Source organism: Callorhinus ursinus, unplaced genomic scaffold, assembly GCF_003265705.2.
Source record: "Callorhinus ursinus isolate GAN/ISIS: 27379988/994484 unplaced genomic scaffold, GSC_fseal_2.0 scaffold120, whole genome shotgun sequence".
Taxonomy (NCBI): Eukaryota; Metazoa; Chordata; class Mammalia; order Carnivora; family Otariidae; genus Callorhinus; species Callorhinus ursinus.
Window position 1 is genome coordinate 799,578 of NW_027397182.1, and position 9,949 is coordinate 809,526.

A 9,949-nucleotide genomic window follows, 5' to 3' on the forward strand; every position below is an offset into this window, starting at 1 on the left:
ACAGGTTTACTTTAGGAAATGTTTTTGCCATAATGTTCATTACATGAAAAGTTTATTCACCCAGAGGTTGCAGTGTACATATCAGCATTATAATAAACCCATTCCCTATGACCTCATTGTCTTTATTTGTAACATCACTTGTTTTAAGTAGCTTAATTTGATTTATAAATCAGAAATCATCACGACTTATTATGTTTGCTTTCTCCCATACACCTAGCTGGAGAGAGTGGGGGTGGGGAGAAATACAAGAGTATTATTTCTAGAAAAGTCAGGTGAATTTAAGTTTTTTCCATATATTAGAAGAAAATGGGAAGTTTCTGGAAAGGATTTACTACAGTTGTCAGAAGAAAACTTTGGAAAATATTCAGCAACTTGAAAGTGGCCAGGAAGGAAGGCTAGAGCCATAAGAACACATCAACGGTAGCCAGGCATGAGGGGGCAAGCTGCCAAAGCACAAGTAGGCTGCCAATCTCTGCAATCGCACACTTAAATTTAATACATGGCGTTGCTACCTAAGTTCAAATCACTTACTAAGGTAAGCTTCAATTATCTTAGGAGACACTCTGGTGACCGAAGAAATAAAGTCCTGTTCCATTGTGGAATTTTCTTTGGGGTATCCTAGGTACTCCTTACCAAATTACCTCACATTTACATGATTATAATAAAAGTTCCCCCGTAAATGATGCTGCCCCCCATCTTAACCATAATTTATTGACTCACATCTGAGCACTTGACCTGTGTTGATCAGGATGTTTCCTCTTGGAAATAAGACTAAGATTCTTTCCTCTGATGACTGTCCTCTAAATGAAAAGAGTTATTGGCAGTGATTATTTCAAATCTGATATTTGTTATCAATGGCTGTAAAATATTAGTCCAAAACTTAGTTAATTAAACAGTAAACACATTATCTCACAGTTTCTGGGGATCAAGAATTCAGAAAGGGCTTAGCTGTATGGTTTTGGCTCAGGCTCTCTCGTGAGGTTGCAGTCAGGATACTGCTGAGTCTGTAGCACCTGAAGGTTTGGTTGGGGCTAAAGAATCCACTTCCAAGATGGCTCCCTCACATGGATGTTGTCAGAAGGCATCAGTTCCTTACCAGTGGACCTCTCCACAGAGCTGTGTGAGTGTCCTCATGACGTGGCTTCCCCAGAACAAGCGATCCAAGAAAAAGAACAGGGAAGAAGCCACAGCACCTTTTATGTCCTGGTTTCAGAAGTTACAAACCATCATTCTGCCACATCTTACCACTAAAAGTGAGACACTAAGTCCAGCTCACACTCAATGAGTGGGGAATTAGACTCCAATTGGAGGAAAGAATTGCCAAAGAATTTGAGGATATATTTTCAAAACCTCCACAGTATATATATATATGAGAGAAACAGAAGTGAGTCAAGAGTCTGCTTGGATTTCCTGAGATGGGCTGCATCCATGCCCTTGGGTTTTGTAAAACATCACTGTATTCTTAAAAATAAATCTTCTTCCTTAAGCTGTCTTGAGTTCGTTTAATTACTTTTCAACTAACAGAATCTTAATCACTACATGACTTCTGCCAATTAAACTCTTTGGCTCTTCTGATGATTCTGCTTCAGCCACTTTGCTCAGAGATTCGGGCACTGATTTTTACATTAGATATTCCAAAGTCTTTTATCCCACCCCAAGATGATCCCACCTGCCAAAAAATACTGTAATAATCTTGGATGCCAGCTTACCTCTTTTTCTAGTCTGCCCCTGCCCTGTTCTGGACACTGCTTAATAGTATTAGAAGAGAGAGAACACAAAACCAAATAAGACACCTAAATGGAAAATCTTCCTGAGCACATTTGGTCTGGATAGTAAGTATACAGGATTTCTGAGAAGGTTATCTCCCTGAAAGTTTGAGTTCAAAGTCAAGAAAAAATGACCCTCTGCTTCGGAAGTCAATAAAAAAACAATGTCCAGCTTCAATGACCTGAGTAATATACTTCATAGAATATACTGCCCAGGAGATGAAAGGGTCTCCAAAATCTCCAATCAGAAAAAATGTGAGAAAAAAATGGCAGTATGTAATTGATATAAGAGCAAACCCTCCCCTAGATGCTTACCTGTCGAGAGGTTATGGGTCCTGGAGTGACAGATGAAGTATATAAGAGGTTAAGGCTTTGTTAGTGTTCATTTCATACCGTACAAAGCAAAGTGATCTTTCTGGTGGGTGCAGGGGTTTGGCTACCAGAAAGGTCTAATATAGCATGGAGGAGGAAAACTATCTCCATACTCTTAAAGTCATTGAGAAATATTTCTTAAGAGTGACCAAGGAAAGGAACTAGTATTTGTAGATGCTCTGAGGTGTGGTTGGCTCTATGTTAAGCACTTTTCTAATCCTCCCCAAACCTGGAGTATGCACTCGTAGTGGATACTGGGAAACACCACCAAGATCCCCTTCTCAAAGCCAGTGCAGCCCAGCCGGGAAGGAAGGCTGCTGGAGGCTCACAGCTCATTGGAGACTGCCTTCAGTTATGGGGAACTATACTGCCCAAGGTTATACACCCCCTAAGGGGATGGCATATGGCCAATAACTGATTGACTTAAGAGCTCAAAAGCTCAGCCTCTCTCTCCATTTGTGAGGACTCTAAAAGGCTGTCCCAGATTGAGTTCCTGTCCAAATTCCAATCCGATGGTTTTCACTTTCCTGAAAGTGTATCCACCAGGAAACCTCTGGTTGTAACTCCCCAAATCAGTTTGTTACCAGGGATCCAATCTAAAGCAGTACTATTATCTTCTTTATCCAGATGACAAAACTGAGCTTTGGGGAGTTATCTCAACATGCATAGGGTCACATTGCAGACGGTGGAGCTCTGATTTGACCCTGAGGCTGTCTCATTCACAAGTCACACTGTTCCCAGAATAACCCTCCACCAATCATACATTCAATATCTTTTCAATTTTCCAATTATGTTACTGGTTAGAAGGGCAACCTAAGGATTAGACCTGAAAATTCTTACAATGCTTAACCTGCCCTCATGGTAATAATACAAATTTGGTTTGTAAATTAGTCTGTGTGTCTAGAGAATGTGAGCCTGTGTCTAAAGTGATCCCATTCCAGGGGAATGGATAAAATAGTTTGTCGCTTTGAGGTCTTGCCTGAGAATCTGACCACCATCACTGTAGTTAACCCCAGACTTCTATATCATTTTGCTTTTCCAGCAGGACCAAAGCAAACCTCTGATTGTGTCCTCCATTGCAGTAAGTTAACTCTAGACACCACTAAAATAGAGGAGCAGGCCTAAAGCAGAAGGAGACATGTGGAGAGGAATGTCTAGCTCCAAATTCTGTGAGCTCAGCCCATCAAGACTGTGGGCAAATGGGATCAGGGCTTAGCAGTGTCTGGGGAGCCATAGACACATTGAGATTGGTACCTCCAGACTTTGAATTTCTAATGCAGCCACCAGCAGAGTGATTTATTAGACTGACTCTGTGGATCTATATCAGACAAATCTCACCTTCACATTAGGATCAACAATCCCAGGAACTGTTCTCATATTAAAGAAAAAATATATACTTTTTATGGCTGTCTGAGACTCTCATACAACCAATGACAGAAAAAGGTAAGTTTTCTGTAAAAGATAATGGAAAGACATTCTCTGATTGGACTTATCTCCATTTTAAAGTCTACTGATTCCTTTCGTTTAATTTTCTTTTTGTTTTAAAATTACCAAAACAATAATGCCAATAGTAAATTTTGTAACAATACAGAAGAATATAAAATAATAGGTAAAAGTTCCCTCTTAACCCTCTCCCAAAGCCACTCCTCCGAGATGTCACTACTGGTCACGTTTTGAAGTATGGTCTTCCAGCTTATTCCTTTTTTTTTTCAAATGTACATTCATATGTACATACAAACATGGATACAAATGCCTACATAAGCACACACAAAGTCGTAGCATAAATATGATTCTGCTATACAAATTGTGCAGTGTTTTCTGTTACTCAAAATAATATAGTATGGGGCGTCTGGGTGGCTCAGTCAGTTAAGCCTCTGACTCTTGATTTTGGCTCAGGTCATGATCTCAGGGTCATGAGATCAAGCCCTGGGTCAGGCTTTGCATTCAGTTGGGAGTCTGCTTGATATTCTCTCTCCCACTGCCCCTCCCCCCTGTGCACATGCACATGCTCTCTCTCTCAAATAAATAAATCTTTAAAAGTAAACAATATACTTTCCCTGCAATCATTGCAGCCCAGTCCCACATAATTATCAACAACAACAATAATAATGCTGGTGATGAAGCATACAATGAGCAGGCACTGTTTCAAGTGTTCTCCGTCTACTAACACATTTATTTATTTATTTTTAAAGATTTTATTTATTTGACAGAGAGAGAGAGCGCAAGCGGGGGGTGGGGGGCAGCAGGCAAAGGGAGAGAGAGAAGCAGGCTCCCCACTGAGCAGGGAGCCTGTTTTGGGACTCAATCCCCAGACCCTGGGATCATGACCAGAGCCGAAGGCAGACACCCAAATGCCTGAGCCACCCAGGCATCCCACCATCTATTAACACATTTAGCCTCATGCTCGGTTTATAGATGAGAAACCTGAGGCCCCTGGAGATGTTCTTAAACTTGCTCCAGGGCACAGAGTCAGTGAGTGACAGAGCTGGGATGCAAACCCAGGCAATTTGGCTCCAGAACCCTGCTCTAATCATAGAGTGGGGAACATTCTCCAATCAATCATATCAGGAAATTATGAGAAGATGCCCTGGATTCTCCAAAAGTAGGGGAGTGACTCACTGCAAAATCTGTCACCAAATCCTGAGATTCCCAGATGCCCATTTCAGAAAACTGAGAGCCTGAAGAGATCCTGGTTTCCCCTGGGTCAAGCTGCCGTGGCCACTTACCACAAGAGGACTGGTCCCTGAGGCTCAGCCACAGAACTAAAAGCTGAGAAAAGGAGCCCAATGTCTCCATTTATTGTCATCTTTTTTTTTTTTAAGATTTTTTTTCTTAAGTAATCTCTACATCCAACATGGGACTCGAACTTATAACCCCAAGATCAAGAGTCCCATGCTCTACCGACTAAGCCAGCCAGGTGCCCCCTATTGTCATCTTTAAATATAAACACACAAAAATCTGAATGTTACTTTGGATTTTATTATGATCTGGGGGAGGAAGAGAGTTAAATAAATTTTAAGATTTTTTATTTATTTATTTGAGAGAGAGAATGAGATAGAGCATGAGAGGGGGGAGGGTCAGAGGGAGAAGCAGACTCCCTGCTGAGCAGGGAGCCCAATGCGGGACTCAATCCCGGGAGTCCAGGATCATGACCTGAGCCAAAGGCAGTTGCTTAACCAACTGAGCCACCCAGGCACCCGAGAGTAAAATAAATTTTAAAAATTGAAGACAGTAGGCATTTAGCAAAGGGTGGGTGGATAACGGATGGATGCATGAATGAACACATGGACAGAAGAAAGAAACAAAGAAGAGCCAAAGAAGCTGGGTTGGGTCCTAGAAATGAGCCGAAATCTTAACTCTTGAAAGACTGCTTGTCCCTGGCCCCAAATCCAGGATGGACTTTACTGTTCCAGCAACACTTATATATTGCTGATTTGGGAATGTGATTGGCACCACACAGGCACCCTGACCACAGAGCCCCAGAATCATTTTTCTGCCAGCTGGTTTCTTGTTTTACCCTTCTCTTCTTTCCTGTTAGCCTTCTTTCGGGTTTTCTTCTCCTTCAATTTTCTGTTATTATTTTTGTTTGGTTCTCTGGTTTTAATTTAAAATGTAGCATTTACTCAATATAACCAAATACATAAAGAAATACCTCCTGGGGCACCTGGGTGGCTCAGCTGGTTAGGCGACTACCTTCGGCTCAGGTCATGATCCTAGAGTCCCGGGATCGAGTCCTGCATTGGGGTCCCTGCTTGCGGGGACTCTGCTTCTCCCTCTGACCCTCTCATGCTCTCTCTATCTCATTCTCTCTCAAATAAATAAATAAAATCTTAAAAAAAAAAAAAAGAAATACCTCCTAATGCTCCTCTTCCAGTCCTGCCTTTCTGGGAAAACAAATACCACCAGCCTGGTGTGTGTTTTCCACCTCTTTCTCATGCTCACAGAAACATACATAAGCATATAATCATCTGCAGAAAAAGGTCTTCAGGGTATCTGCTTTTACAAAAATAGAATCATATTACAACACTTTTTTCCTCCCTAAATATATCGTGGAGACTCCTCCAGGTGAACAGACCTAAATATAACTTATTTGTGTTTTTGTTGTGAACTTTCTTTTGTTTTTTTTTTAAGATTTTATTTATTTATTTGAGAGAGAGAGAGATAGAGCATGAGTGGGGGGAAGGGCGGAGGGAGAGGGAGAAGCAGACTCCCTGCTGAGTGCATGGGGCTCAATCCCAGGACCCTAAGATCAAGATCCAAGTTGAAGTCAGATTCTTAATGGACTGAGCCACCCAGGAGCCCCAATGAAGTTTTTTTTTTTTTTTAAGATATTATTTATTCACTTAAGACAGAGAGAGAACATGCACGAGCAGGGTGAAGGGCAGAGGGAGCAGCAGATTCCCTGCAGAGCAGAGAGCCCAATCAATCCCAGGACTCCAGGATCATGACCTGAGCTGAAGACAGCCGCTTAACCGACTGAGCCACCCAGGCGCCCCTGGAGTTTTTTTAAGTAAATTATCACACAGAAAAACTGATCTTTGGGAGTCTATAGTTCTATGAATTTTAGCACATCTATCCATTCACACAACCACCACCAGGATAAGAACATGCACATTCCCATCACCGCCAAAATTCCCTTGTGCATCTTTGTACCCACACCCACTCCCATTCCTAACCCCTGGCAACCACTAATCTGTCTTCCAACGTTACGGTTCTCTCATTTCAAGAAAATTATATTGGCGGGTGGAGCAAGATGGTGGAGGAATAGGAGACCTGGATTTCAGCTGGTCCCAGGAATTCAGCTGGATAGGGATCAAAACATTCTGAACACCTACAAACTCAACAGGAGATCGAAAAAAAGAATAGCAGCAACTCTCTGAACAGAAAAGCGACCACTGGGGGACGGAGCAAGATGGCGGAGGAGTAGGAGACCTGGATTTCGTCTGGTCTCAGGAATTCAGCTGAATAGGGATCAAACCATTCTGAACATCTACGAACTCAACAGGAGATCGAAGATAAGAATAGTAACAACACTCTGAACAGAAAAGCAACCACTTTCTGGAAGGTAAGACGTGCGGAGAAGTGAATCCGAGGCGATATTCGGGAGGATAGATGGCGGGGGAGGGGGCCTCCGTCGGCCGCTTCTGGCAAGTGATAGAGCCGTGGAGCACAAAATTGGAACTTTTAGAAGCCGGCTCCGCTGAGGGACGTCGCTCCAGTGGGGGGTGGAACCCTCGCGGGACAGTGTGGTCTCAGGACCCTCGGGGTCACAGAAAACCAGGGTTGCCAGAGTGCGGCAGAGCTCCCAGGTACCGGAGCGGGGAAGCCGGCTGCAGAGACAGAGCCAAGGCGCGGGCTCTCAGCTCGGGGTTGCCATAAACTGTGATCCACGGCCCAGTCAGGCTACTGCTCCTCCAGCGGGGACACAATAAGGGGCAGAGCCGGGGAGACTCCACTTCCTCCCCTGGGAGGAGCGGCGCAGAAGCGCACCGCAGGGATCTGCTGGGTTTGGAGACTCCACACGGGGTCGGGTGCCAGAGATAGCAACGCTCGGTCACAGGCTGGGTGAGCACAGAGTGCAGCCGGAGACCGGGGAGACAGGAGTGACTGCTTTTCTCTGGGGGCACAGTGAGGAGCGGGGCCCCGAGTTCTCAGCTCCTCCGGGCGGAGATTGGGAGGCCACCATTTTCACCCTGGTCCTCCAAAGCTGTACCGAGAGCTTGCAAGGAACAAAAGCTCCGGAATCACAGGGGCGGGGCAATTCCGCCTCCGGCAAAGACATTTGGGAACCACGGCAACAGGCCCTTCCCCCAGAAGATCAGCACGAACAGCCAGCAAGCCAAGACCAAGTTTACCGATCAAGGAGAACGGGAGAACTCCAGCGCTAGGGGAATACTGCACATAGAATTCATGGCTTTTTTACCATAATTCATTAGTTTTTCAAAGTTAAATTTTTTAACTGTTTTTTTTTGAATTTTTCTTTTTCCCTTTTTCAAACAACATCTTATCAATCCCTTTTTTAAAAAAACATTTTTTATTTTTCATTTTTAGAGTCATATTTTTATCCCTTCATAGTAGTTGCCCTTATTTTTGGCATATATATGTAAGTTGTTCTTTCTTTAAAATTTTGAGATACAGTTTCTTCTAACAGATCAAAATATACCCTAAATCACTAGTGTATGGCTTTGTTCTACTCTCCTGCCTGATCAAATTCTCTCCCCCTTTCTTTTTAATCCTCTTCTTTCTTTTTTCAACCAACTTCTTATGTTATCCATTCCTTTTATAAAATCTGTTATAATTTTAATCTTCACAGTCATATCCCATCCCTTCATCATATTAACCATTATATTTGTACATATATAAGTTTTTTGTTCCTTAAAATTTTGGGAGGCACTGTTTCTAACAGACCAAAATACGCCCAAAATCTAGTGTGTGGCACTGATCTGTGCACCAGCCTGAACATATTTGATCATATTCTGTTTTTTTGTTTGTTTTGTTTTTCTTTTTTTCTCTTTTCTTTCTTTCCCTTTGTTTTCCCCTGGTTTCAGGTCTTTTCTGATTTGCTTAGTGTATATTTTCTGGGGACGTTTCTACCCTGTTGGCATTTTGTTGTCTCATTCATCTATTCTCCTCTGGACAAAATGACGAGATGGAAAAAATCATCTCAAGAAAAAAAACAACAGGCAGTACAAACTGCCAGGGACCTAATCATTAGTAGGATGTTGGAACTAGAGTTCAGAATGATGATTTTAAAGATATTAGCTGGGATTGAAAAAAGCATGGAAGTTATTAGAGAAACCCTTTCTGGAGAAATAAAAGAACTAAAATCTAACAAAGTGGAAAACAAAAAGGCTATTCATGAGGTGCAAAAAAAAAAATGGAGACTCTAACTGATAGGACAAATGAGGCAGAAGAGAGAATTAGTGATGTAGAAGACCAAATGATGGAAAATAAGGAAGCTGAGAAAAAAAATAAAACTACTGGATCACGAGGGCAGAATTCGAGAGATAAGTGATACCATAAGATGAAACAACATTAGAATAATAGGGATGCCAGAAGAAGAGAGAAAGGGGCAGAAGGTATATCGGAGCAAATTATAGCAGAGAACTTCTGTAATTAGGGGAAGGAAACAGGCATCAAAATCCAGGAGGCACAGAGCACAGAGAACCCCTCTCAAAATAAACAAAAATAGGTCAACACCCTGACATCTAAGAGTAAAACTTACGAGCCTCAGAGAAAAAGAGAAAATCCTGAAAGCAGCTCGGGAGAAGAAAGCCCTACAAGAAATATTGAAAGGGGTCCTCTAAGCAAAGAGAGAGCCTAAAAGCAGCATAGACCAGAAAGGAACACAGACAATATACAGTAACAGTCACCTTACAGACAATACAATGGCACTAAATTCATATCTTTCAATAGTTACCCTGAATATAAATGGACTAAATGCCCCAATCAAAGACACAGGCTATCAGATTGGATAAAAAAAAACAAGACCCATCAATATCCTGTCTGCAAGAGACTCATTTTAGACCCAAAGAAACCCCAGACTGAAAGTGAAGGGGTGGAAAACCATTTACAGTGCTAATGGACATCAAAAGAAAGCTGGGGTGGCAATCCTTATATCAGACAAATTAGATTTTATACCAAAGACTGTAATAAGAGATGAGGAAGGACACTATACCCTACTTAAAGGGTCTATCCAACAAGAAGATCTAACAATTGTAAATATCTATGCCCCAAACATGGGAGCAGACAATTACATAAGCCAATTAATAACAAAAGCAATGGAACACATCAACAACAATACAGTAATA